Source organism: Centroberyx gerrardi, chromosome 12 (genome assembly GCF_048128805.1).
Source record: "Centroberyx gerrardi isolate f3 chromosome 12, fCenGer3.hap1.cur.20231027, whole genome shotgun sequence".
NCBI lineage: Eukaryota > Metazoa > Chordata > Actinopteri > Beryciformes > Berycidae > Centroberyx > Centroberyx gerrardi.
Genome location: NC_136008.1, coordinates 2416106 through 2428822, shown reverse-complemented (window position 1 = coordinate 2428822; position 12717 = coordinate 2416106). Strand labels below are relative to the sequence as shown.

General features: G+C 42.7%; 1 pseudogene across 1 annotated transcript in view; it reads right to left on the bottom strand.

Moving 5' to 3' along the window:
• The window catches only part of LOC139922796 (atrial natriuretic peptide receptor 1-like), an 84253-nt pseudogene that overhangs the window by 42485 nt on the left and 29051 nt on the right, over positions 1-12717 (bottom strand). The window contains exon 3 of the transcript XR_013506900.1: positions 3758-3945. The product of XR_013506900.1 is annotated as an atrial natriuretic peptide receptor 1-like (transcript). The remainder of the gene's footprint in view (positions 1-3757; positions 3946-12717) is intronic.

Genomic DNA, 12717 nt, shown 5'->3' with positions numbered 1-12717 from the left:
AAATAACAGAGAAAATCATCAAATAATACTTTAGGTAAGGTGACCCCAAACTTTAGACGGGCAGTGTATACGAAAACTCTTTTTTTCCAAAATGTGATGCCAACCACTTGAAAAAAGTGATACCTACTCTTACTAAATGATTGCTAGCATGAAGGTAAAGCACATTATTGGCTGCTATTAAGAGAGATCTTCGATTACAGAGTATTTCTGTTTTTGAGTCATCTGTGAAACATTTACTAATAAAGGGAGCAAATCTTTCCCAAACGGATGTATGGTGTTTTGGAATGAACGGCTTCACTTCTCCTCTACCTTATCTATTTAAAGTAAATCTAGACTAAACCTCAGTGGATTCCTTTCCTGTGAGAAAGCAGCTGAACGTTCCTGGACTCTCTGAACCTGCTGCCTCTGTAAACAGGCAGATGTTATTTGAGTCCAGTTCCTCTGTTGTCTTTTGTCTTTGTGAGCAGCCATCCACATCACAGCATCCTTCATCTTATTTAACCTTTATTTACCCAGGCAGGGTTCGCTGAGCTCCACCTTCCAGCCTCACATTCATCCACTTCCACACATTTCCACCTGGAGGTTGACCAGCACAGCCACAGTCTTCTACTGGTGGCCACTGGGAGCTGCCCAGTCAAGGGTGTGGAAATGAACCTGTACCCTCCAATATGAAAGAATATTTTATTACTTTCATTACTTTTCTCAACCATCTTTTAGGGTTCTACTGAGCTCGATGCTCTTTCCCAGCTCCACCCTGCTTCACATTCATTCACCTCCACATATTCACACTGGGAGCTGCCCAGTACAACAGTCTTCTACTGGTGGACACTGGGAGCTGACCAGTCAAGGGTGTGAGAAGGAAGATGTATCCTCCAATATGAAAGAGGATTTAATTGTAAAGTTTTCATTACTTTCATTACTTTTCTCAACCGTTAGGGTTCTACTGAGCTCCATGTTCTTTTCTGGCTTCATTTACTTCCACACATTTCCACCTCGAAGCTGCCCAGTACAACTATAGTCTTCTACTGGTGGCCACTGGGAGCTGCCCAGTCAAGGATGTGGAAAGGAACATGTATCCTCCAAAAAAAAAAGATGATTTGATTACTTTCATTACTTTTCTCCGCCATTCTTTAGGTTTTTTTCTGAGCTTCGTGCACTTTTCCAGCTCCACCCTGCTTCACATTCATTCACCTCCACATATTCACACTGGGAGCTGCCCAGTACAACTATAGTCTTCTACTGGGAGCTGAACTGGTATTCTGGCACAACTTCAACCACTAACAAGGTGCATGGAGCGGGCAGGTAACAGTGGGGGAAAAGGAGATTTCAGCAACACTTGCAGTATTGAGAAAAAAAGTGTGGTATCTGGATATTTTAACAACAGTTTGTTATTAAAATGCAGATGTCGGTTTTAGACTCTGTCCTGCCTCAGGTTTGTGCTGACATCATATTACAGAGATGAAGCCTTTACAGAAGCTGTTTACAGCAGTTAGATGTGTTAGCATGTCCGCTAACAGGCTATGGAAAAAGCTCCTTTGCTCGATTCTGATTGGTCGTCCATTTCCTTTGCTTTTTCCGCCCCTTTTGTGTGAAATTGGTAGCGATATTTAACAGGGTTTCTCGCTTGCGTATGAAGTGAGACGCCGGAGTGTTTCTAATTTTGTTCCCCAACCTAGATTTTCCCAGCCAGTCTGGGGATTCAAACAAGTGTCACAACCTCTCTAACCTCGAAACTACTGACAATCAGTTCTTTGATAGTTTTGTGTGTGTGCATGTGTGTCTTCATTTCTCTCCTGCAGTCTGTAACTCTCTATGGATCGAGCGAGAGAAAATGAAAGTACTTCACGGCAATGACAGAGAGAAAGAGAGAGAGAGAGATGGAGAGAGAGAGAGAGAGAGAGGGGGGTGGAGGAGAGAAAAGGTACAAGAGCCAATTTGTCGTCTCATCTGCCCGACAGCGCTCCTAACACCTCAGACAAACACTGGGAACAGAGGGAAAGCAGCTAATAATTGTCTTGGGGAGGGGGCGGGGGCGGGGGGGTCGAGGGGTCAGTGGAGAACACAGTGGATTTCGGATATAAAAGAGATGGAGATGAGATGAGAGAGTAAACACTCCAGAGGAACCTGGGAAATCAGGTTCTGGGACTGAATGACGTTGGATGTTCAGTGATGCGAGAAAAACAGCAGCCAACTTGACCTGTTGTTATGAGCAGAGACCAGAGGGTTCGAACCCTCCACTCTGCTGAAGTGTCATCGAGCAAGACGCTGAATCTGTAGCTGACCCTGACCTCTGACCTCACTGTGGAGGGGGGCAAGAGAAAAGAGAATTTCCGCCAAAGGAGAAATCGCCTGGTTCCAGACTGAGAATGTCGTCCCTCCACTCTTCAGATTTTGTGGAGTGATTCAGAGAGTCTGGTGTTTCCCTCGTCAGCGGCTTGTTGTCACTCTGATAAACAATCAAGCCAATCAGCGCCTTTGTGGGCGGGACTAAAATTTGAACCGTTCGTGCGACGGTTTTTCATTGGTATTTCGGCAGAATAGATTTGTTGAATTCACCTCCTTAACCAACAAATTGTCTTTGCAAAGACGACATTTTTGTCAAAGTGGACGACATTCTTGGGTCAGTTGGTAAATCATGGCTGTAGAGGCTGACTGGCTGCAGCATCATGTGACTGAAGTGACGTCAGAGCGTCAGTCACTAGTGATTGGTTCAGATATGACAGTCGGTCACTAGTGATTGGTTCAGATATGACAGTCGGTCACTAGTGATTGGTTCAGATACGTCGGTCACTAGTGATTGGTTCAGATACGACAGTTGGTCACTAATGATCGGTTCAGATATGTTGGTCACTAATGATCGGTTCAGATACGTCGGTCACTAGTGATTGGTTCAGATACGTCGGTCACTAGTGATTGGTTCGGGGAAAATCAATCCCCCCCACACAGAAAATGGCTAACGAGGAGGAAATCTCAGGCTGAATAATGGAGTGCAACCAGATGGACGTTCAGTCTGAATATCAGGCTAGTACACTGATGGTCCTGGAGGAGAATTTGTAGTATGAACAGTTGGATATGTACACCAAATTTCATGTTATTCCAACTTGCAGTATGGGAGATGACTGGTTATTAATGGTTATCAAATGGTTATCAATCAGTATAATTTTGATAAAGCCGGAACAGAGTGGTGAGATGCATCATTCCCCCAAGTTTTGTCAAAATCCAATCAGTGTGGGGGCGTCCTGGGGGCTCGATCCGGCCCAGAACCTTTGTCGCATGTCATCCCTCTCTCTCTCAATCTTTCCTGTCTCTCTCTCCTTGGAACTGTCTAATAAAAGGCAAAAATGAACTAAAGGATTGACAGCACAGCATAAACCAAATTATGGGACATTTTAATAGTAAGGCTGCGTTCACAGCCTTCATGTTCTGAGTGCTTTATCTGAACTCTGCAGTGTTTCCTCCTTCAGTTCAGTTGGTTTGTCCAGGTGAGAACAATGACCTTTGAACTCTGGTGGCACCAAATAACGGCACAGAGAATCTCAGTCCTCTAACACGAGAACTGTGGTGCGGTTCGATAGGAGTGAGAACGTAATCCAACCAACTACAGGAAACAACCTGAAAAGGCAAGGGTTTATGGGTAGAAGGAGAAGGAGGCGGTTCCTCATGCTTAGAAAGCCTAGCAGAACAAAATGAAGTCTGGACTGATGCTCATATTCAGCTATTTCTTCATGTGTTTTGGAGATGAACTCTTCCTAGTTACCTGGAAGGCCTCCTTGGCGATGGCGTCGTCCTCGTCCCCCCTGGCCCACGGCTGCCTGTGCTGGGAGTTGAGGCTGTCTCCGAACACGTCGATGTAGAGGAAGACGTACTCCTCCTGAGGAAGGCCCTCCCGCCGGAAGTTCACCATCAACTTCCTGAAGACGTCTGGAGAGCAGCAGACGAACACCACTGGAGAGGAGAGAGAGGAGGGGGAGAGTCGTTTTAGACAGTGTAGGGGAAGCTACTGTGAAAGTCTACCAGGTACTTCATGTTGGAAGAAGTGGAACTACAGCAAAGCTACCCTCCAGAGAAATATAGCATTGTTAGTCCATGGTTTCGGCTTCTCCTGTGGTTTTGTAGGTTAACGGGTAGAGCAAGGCACTAACACTGCCAGGGTTAGGGGTTCAATTCCCTAAAGCAAACCACTAACGCTGCCAGTGGTAGGGGTTCAATTCCCTGAAGCAAACCACTAATACTGCCAAAATTAGGGTTTCTATTCCCTAACGCAAACCACTAATACTGCCAGGGTTAGGGGTTCAATTCCCTAAAGCAAACCACTAATACTGCCAGGGTTAGGGGTTCAATTCCCTAAAGCAAACCACTAACACTGCCAAAATTAGGGGTTCAATTCCCTAAAGCAAACCACTAATACTGCCAGGGTTAGGGGTTCAATTCCCTAAAGCAAACCACTAATGCTGCCAGGGTTAGGGGTTCAATTCCCTAAAGCAAGGCACTAACACTGCCATGATTTGAGGTTCAATTCTCTAAAGCAAACCACTAACGCTGCCAGTGGTAGGGGTTCAATTCCCTAAAGCAAACCACTAATACTGCCAAAATTAGGGGTTCCATTCCCTAAAGCAAACCACTAACGCTGCCAAAATTAGGGTTTAAATTCCGTAGAGCAAACCACTAATGCTGCCAGGGTTAGGGGTTCAATTCCCTAAAGCAAGGCACTAACACTACCATGATTTGGGGTTCAATTCTCTAAAGCAAACCACTAACACTGCCAGGGTGAGGGGTTCAATTCCCTGAAGTACACCACTAACACTGCCATTATTTGGGGTTCAATTCCCTAAAGCAAGGCACTAACACTGCTATGATTCAGGGTTTCATTCCCTAAAGCAAACCACTAACACTGCTAGGGTTAGGGGTTCAATTCCCACTGGCTGTATGTCTATGCACTCATGGTACTGTAAGAGCTTTTGTGTTGAAGTGTCCACCCAGCAGCATAGTGTACGTTATGTGAACACTTTTAAGAGAGACAGATTGACATGACACGTTTACAGCAGCATTGGGAATCATTAGAGACCAAAAAATATCGTCAAGGTGCCACAATATTGACCCAAACCCCGTCACTGCAGCGTCACCGCAGCTCCGGACGACGGCTCGCCGCGGGACGCTGGGCGGTGAATGTCATTTCATTTAATCTGAGTGAATTAAACATCCACTTAGGAGGGAAAAGGCACTTGGTTTATTTATCCGTTTCTTCTCTGGTGAAATGGGTCCTTCGTGTTTTGTGTATTGATGTTGTTTATCTACGAGCAAAAAAAAGAGATGGACATTTTGAAAAGATTGAAGAAAACAGTGATAATGTTGTAGGCAGGCTGGACTTGTGCTGCGGGTTTACAGACAACTGACCCAGACAGCTGGAGGCGAGATTAGCTGCCACCTCCAGTGCTGCTGATTACACTGACTCATCTGTCAATGGAGACATCAATGGGATTTATTAGACAGAGGTGTGTGTGTGTGTGTGTGTGTGTGTGTGTGTGTGTGTGTGTGTGTGTGTGCGTGTGTACCATTCATTTTCTATGGAGCAGCCACTTAGGTGTTTCTTTATCTTTCTTTATCTTTACATCAAACATCCACTCTCTCTCTCTGTGTGTTCGTGATACGTATGAATGTTTTGTGTGTGTGTGTGTGTGTGTGTGTGTGTGTGTGTGTGTGTGTGCGTGCGTGCATGAAATGGTCTTCTTGGTGTTCTTCTGATGTGGGCTTTCTGAAAGCATTAGTAGTTCAGTCCCATAGTTAAACGGAGAGAAATCCATTAATTCTCTGAGGAAAACAGTCTTTCGTGTGATTTTTTATAAAGAAACTAAACAAAATCAATATCTTATTGATGGACTTAATGTACAAACCACTTTAGTTAAGAAGACACGGTGAACCGCACTCAGGCTTCATCTTGTCTCAAACTGATTTCCATAGAGAGTTGAAGTCAACATCACACCCAGTCATATTCACAATTTTTGTCAGCGTTTAAAAGGAAGCCTACGTGCTCCGACTGTTAATAAAACATGTTGCTGTGGTTTTGAATTTAAAAGACTGTCTTCTCCACTTACACCAAGCCCCTGGGTCTAACATCAGGGGAAATCTGCATTAGCATGGCTAACACAATTTGTTTTTCTTATTCTCCTTTATTTCTTCATTTTATTTGTCTGATTGGCTTTCATTTATCATAGTGTTATTGCCTGGAAAGCATTCTGTAAGTGTTTTGAAAAGGACTTTACAAAGTTTCTTACTATTATTATTAGTAGTGGTAGCTGTAGTATTGGCATTAGTATAAGTGTTGGTATTGGTATTAGCCTTAGACAGTATTCACATTGGACATTTGGCATCCATCACATTCACAGACAGTCTGCGTTGCTGTCAGCGGGTCCAAACCTCATAAATATTAGGTATAGTATATTAGTTATAGTATTAGCATAAATATTAGTATTAGCATTAGTATTAGCATAAGTATTGCTATTAACATTAGTGTTAGTATTAGCATGAGCATTAGTATTAGCGTTAGTTATAAGTACTAGCTTTAGCATTAGTGGTTGTATTAGCATTAGCATCAGCATTTGTTATAGTATTAGTCTTAGTATTAGCATTACTATTAAAATGAGCATTGGTATTTGTATTAGTATTAGCATTATAATTAGCATTACTATTACTATCAGCATTAGAATAAGTATTAGTATTAGTTTAAACATTAGTTTTAGTATAAATGTTAGTGTTAGTATTAGCATCAGTATTAGTTTAATCAGTATTACTATTACTATCCACATTAGACTGAGTATTAGTGTATTAGCATTAGTATCAGTGTTAGTTTAATCATTAGTAGCTATTACTATTAGTTTCAGCTTTTTAGAATGAGAATTAGTTTAAGCATTAGCATTAGAGTTAGTGTTAGTATCAGTATTAGTGTTAGTATTAGAGTTAGTGTTAGTATCAGTATTAGTGTTAGTATTAGAGTTAGTGTTAGTATCAGTATTAGTGTTAGTATCAGTGTTAGTGTTAGTATTAGAGCTAGTGTTAGTATTAGAGCTAGTGTTAGTATCTGCATTAGTGTTAGTATTATGAGTTAGTGTTAGTATTAGAGTTAGTGTTAGTATCAGTATTAGTGTTAGTATTAGAGATAGTGTTAGTATTAGAGTTAGTGTATATCAGTATTAGTGTTAGTATCCATATTTGTGTCAGTATTATTATTAGTATTTGTATCATTACAGTGGCAGTGCCTTGCTGTCCATATCTAGAGGCTGAAGGTCCAGACAGGAGTTAATTGGCTTCCCCCCAAAGCCGCGGCTCGGTGTCGGTGCCACAGGAAGTCTCCAGGGGCGTGATGACATTCCTCCGGCCTGCCATTCCTGTCCCGCTGGCTCTATTGTTTCAGGGTTTAATAACCTCGGGGCAGGAAGTGAACGGTGAAACCACGGCAACCAGCCAAGAAAGCTAAAAGCGCTCTTCCGATACCAAGCTCAAAAATCCTTCGTCACCGCCAAGAGGAGTTTACACTCTGCCTCAGGTTTACCTGCCGGGCTGAAACCTCATCTCTTCAGGAAACACTCCTCTGCCTCCTGTGTGTGTGTGTGTGTGTGTGTGTGTGTGTGTGTGTGTGTGTGTTCCCCTTCTCTCCTCTACTTGCACTATAAATACAAATCTAAAAATACTCCTGACTTTCTACCTTTTCTCCCTGGCTCTGATTTCTTTACCAAACATGTCTCTATCAGGCATGATTAAATGTTTTAAACTTTTGTTCAAGTGAAATTCAGGAGGATGGCACTGAAACCAGCCACAGCTGCCCACAGTAATTATTCACTCACCTGATCCCAAACCCTCTGATCACCTGTCCAACAGTAATGACACAGAACTTGAATGGATAGATCGGTCATTTCCATTCAAATCAACTTTCCAGGACGGTCGGAGCGGCGGCCATCTTGCTGTGACCCGTTGGACTAGCTTCTGTATAAAGCCTGACAGCAAGTCACTGAGCTGAGAGGTTTTACAGCAAGAACCAAAGCAGCTTCTCTGTCTCCTTGCTGCCATGGATTGCTAACATGCTAATGTTGACTAGAAGAGCTAGAGAGAGAAGCACAGTCTGTGATGAAGCTACGTTAGCCTCGTCGCTAACGTTAGCTTCCAGTTGAGTTTTGACAGTTTGCTAACACACTCATCTGCTCAGTTCTCACAGTGTGACAGACTTTACAGCCTTAATGTCCAGACTGTGTTGTCACCATAGCAACTAACACTTAAAATTCTGTAATCGCCATTTTATGCTGCACTAGCCAAATTACCATGACAAACATTCAAGTTCTGTGGTAAATGAGCTCCAATAAACCACCATGCCCCTCTTTGTCCACAACTGCAACCTTCCTCCACATTTCCTATTCTCTACTATCTCTGTGTCCAGGTCTGCCGAGGCTCTGGCGGGGGTCAGTCGCCGTGGAAACGCCCCTCCGGTGCCAGGACAACACAACCGTCAGCGGCTGCTGGCCGCATCACAAACTCCAGACCAAACTCCTTCAGAGTCTTCAGACCCCCAGCCCAGCCCTCCTTCCTTTTCCCTAATTTATCAATAAATCTCCATTTCATTAAAATGATGTCCTGCCTCATCAACTATTCATTCAGGGAAGGTTCAGTCTTTTTCACCAGAGGAAGAGAGAGAGAGAAAAAAATTATCCAATCTCCTCTACAGAACACAGATAACAGAATCACTGATTTTGGGGTTTTATCATGGAGGAAGACACACAACCCAAGATACTACCAGAGTTACACAGAGATTTAAGTAAAAGTAAAATCACTGACTTTAAAAAATACTCAAAAAAGAACAAGTACACAAAGAAGCTACTCAGTTACAGTAATGTGAGGGTTAGGGTTAATTAATTAGCTACTTCCAGCATTGGTCCTACTGTTGTCTAATCAGCAGCGACACTGGAGCACTTGAGGTTAAGTTACGGTGACCGGACGTCCCGGTTTGTCCGGGATTATCCCGGTTTGTCCGGGATTATCCCGGTTTCAAGATGGGTGTCCCGAGTCCCGACAAATATCTGTAAAACACTAAAATGTCCCGGTTTTCAACATTCACTACCAAATTGTCCCGGTTTTCACCACAATTAAAATAATAATAATAGTATTATACTTGTTTGCAGTGCTTACATAGACGTTTATCATGTTCTGTCCCGCTCATTATTACCTAACCTAATAAAAAACATAAACAATGCACCACGCGTCTGAATGTTTTGGTGGATTTTTGGAGACAAAACATCATTTTTCGTTTGCTGAGGCTCTGTCCATGGTGTTGAAAGGTGCAGTCACTAGGTGTGCTAAGCGCTGAAATAATTGTCCCCCGTCCTGATGAAAACACCTATGGTGCGAGCATAAGCGCTTACATGTGCGCGTGCATGAACGTGCGGTACACTTAAAGGTCCCGGTTTGGGGGTTTGAAAATGTGGTCACCCTAGGTTAAGTGTTGAGGTTAAGTGTTAAAGGAGAGAGCATTACTCATTCTGTTTCCCCCGCCAGGATGAGGATTTGAACCAGCAACCTTCTGCTACTTCTCTAACCTTTAGGCTGCTGCTGTCGGGTCGACTCTCTGTCCAGAAGGCCAGAGCGCAGACACGACCCTGAAACCAGGAAGAGCAGGAGGATCACAGAGAGCCTAGACCTGACCTCTGACCTCTGACCCCCCCCGCACACTTCCTCACTCACACAGATGTGTTCAGATGAAAGGCGACCAGCTTCCACTGATGACCACTGCACTTTCCACATATGACAGATTTACAGATGAAAGGGTTTTGTTTTGCGCTCAGTAAGCACTACGGCTCTGCAGGACGGAGACGCACCAATCCACAAATCCACCTGAACCAGAGTCTGAAAAGCTCTAAATTCTGACTCTGGTGGGTTTTTATTTAGGGAATGCTTTTGGGATTGCATGTGTTTAATATCAACAAACAGGTTACATCAGACAACGGCATGAGCTTTGATGAATGTTGAAAGAAACAAAATAAATATTGGTAGACAACCACCAGTAAGGACAAAGTACATCTAAATCAAACCTTGTACAACAACATACTACTTTTCATGATAACAGCAATTTCAATCCTACTTTGAATTTTGTAAATGATTAAATTTAATGTTGAAGTTTGATAGTTTCACCAAATGTGATTGGCAGCCTAAGATCCTCCCAGCAGCCCGTGGGTCCAGACTGAAAGGTGACCGCCTCTGCGGTCAAAGCGCCCACGCTCTGGAACTGCTCAGGTTAGCGCAATCGGTGTTTTCTTTTAGTCAAAAATTCAAAGTATTACTGCTTGTTTACAAGGCTCTGCATGGTTTAGCTCCTAAACACATTTCCGACCTGCTCACTGGCTATAAACCAATCAGATCCCTCAGATCATCAGGCATGTCTCTAAATGTATCTAGAATTAAATCTAAATCAGGTGCAGGTGCATTTGGTCCCTATGGTGCTGTTGTCTGGAACAAACTACCTGCTGACCTGAGACCTGCTACAACTGTGTCTTAACTGTGTTTTAAAAGCAGTCTTAAAACCTTCCTTTTTTTCTCAGGCTTTTGGTTGTTAGTGTGTGTGTGGGTATGTCTGTATGTGTGGCTGAAAGGTTATTTTATTTATGTTGAATACTTTATATATGTTCATTGTATTTCTTTATCTGTTTATTGTTACTATTTTTGTCTTTTATTGTGAAGCACATTGAACTTACCTGTGTATGAAATGTGCTATACAAATAAAATTGACCTGACTTTTAAATCGAAATGCCTGTTTATAACAACTAAGATAAGAGATAAGATATACTTTAATGTCCCCGTAGGGAAATTTGTTCTGGACTCCGTCCTGCAGTTACACACTACACAGTAAAAAACGTCAACATCTTAACAACACATGGCTTCCATACACATACACAGTTTGCACATACACATATTCAACAGTTTGCCTATACACATACACACCTACTGACAATGGTGACATATTGCACAACCCTCATGGCCAACATCTACATTACATGTTAGTGTTGAGAAGCTTAATGGACATAGGCAGGAATGAATGTTATAACGGTTCAGCCTGCTCTTGGGAACCCTGAATCTTCTACAGGAAGGTAAGAACTGGAACTCTGGGTGGAGAACGTGAGTTGGATCAGACACTATTTTCTGTGCCTGTCTGATAACAGACTGCTCATAAATTGTTTGGAGGGACGAGTGTTTTTTAACCCCCATAATTTTCATAGCAGTCTGTACCAGACGAGCGATCTGTGATTTCAACTGTACCGTCAAGTTACCATACCAGGCTGTAACACTACATCTTATAATACTCTCTAATACTGCATGGTAAAATAGTAACATGAACTTCTGCTCAACTCCACAGACCCTAAATCTACGTAAAAAAAATACATCCGCTGTTGAAGTCTAGAGCAGAGACTTTCAACATGGACCCTCCAGCTGAGTGTATTATCAATATGAACCCTGAGGACCTGAGTGATGGATACATTGTGGATAGCCACCGGCCTAAGATCACCCACTGCCTTCGGGTCAAACACCATCTCCCCGTCTTCTTCACATTCAGCACAAGATGGTTAGTGTCCCACCACTGCACAAATCTCTCTATTTCAGAGTGGTAAGCTGATGAACTGCTAGCACAGGACAAGTTGTATTATAATGCCCTGTTTCTTCTTTATTATACAATATTTTTGTCTTTATAGTTTTTTGTCTGTCATCTGACATCGCTTGATCCCTTTTCTTGTTTGCTGTGGTATCGTAGCAGTAACAGATTTTTAGGTATTAAAATTTCTGGTATCAATACTGTTTCTGTTTACTCTGTCTGTTTTTCTCTCAAAGGGGGTCAGAGGACTCCCGGGGGTCCTTCAGGGGGTTCCAGGGGTCTCTAGCAAAAGGAAAAAATATATATAAACTCCCCACTTACAGTTTAGACAATAATTCAACACTTAATCTACAATGATGGATGGGTGGAAGTGTGACGTAAAAATGTTTGCAACCTAAGTGACAGGAAGGATGATTTTTCATCTATAATAAAATGAATTCTAGCAGCCTGTGTGTTTGCCAATAAAAGAAACTTGAACATGCATCTAAACCTCCCAACTGTGATGAGCCAGTCTCTCTCTGGCTGCAGAGTCTGATCTGACAGAGTCTTTAAAGGTCCCACATGGTGTAAAGCAGGACTCCCTCTCCTCTGTGATGATAAAGGAGTTGGATGTGTATCTAAACATGGTGAAAGTATCAAAACTAAATCCACACAATCCATATTAGAAAAGCGAGCCTCTAAACGAGCCGTTTGGACTTCCGTAACTTTGTGGCGTCACAAAGGTTCGCTCATTATCATTTTTGTAAGAAATAATAGACTAACAAAGTGTTTTTTTCAAAGCGGTTGAGCGGTTGTCATTGTTTATTACCGGAGAGTTTTCCCTACCTGCTTGAAACGGTTAGCCAATCGGAACAGAGGGTCGTTAATATTAATGAGCCTTAAAGACACGGCGACAGAAACAGCCTGTTCTTGGTAAGGCTCAGAGAGATGCTGGAAAATGAAAATGGATTGAGAGTGTTTTTGGTGCATGACACCACACACACAGCTTTGAATGGACCTCAAGACACAAAATAAAACTCTGGAAAGTAGAGAATATGGACCTTTAAAGACCGAGCTCATCCCTCCAACAAACGCAGGTTATCCTCACTGTGTTT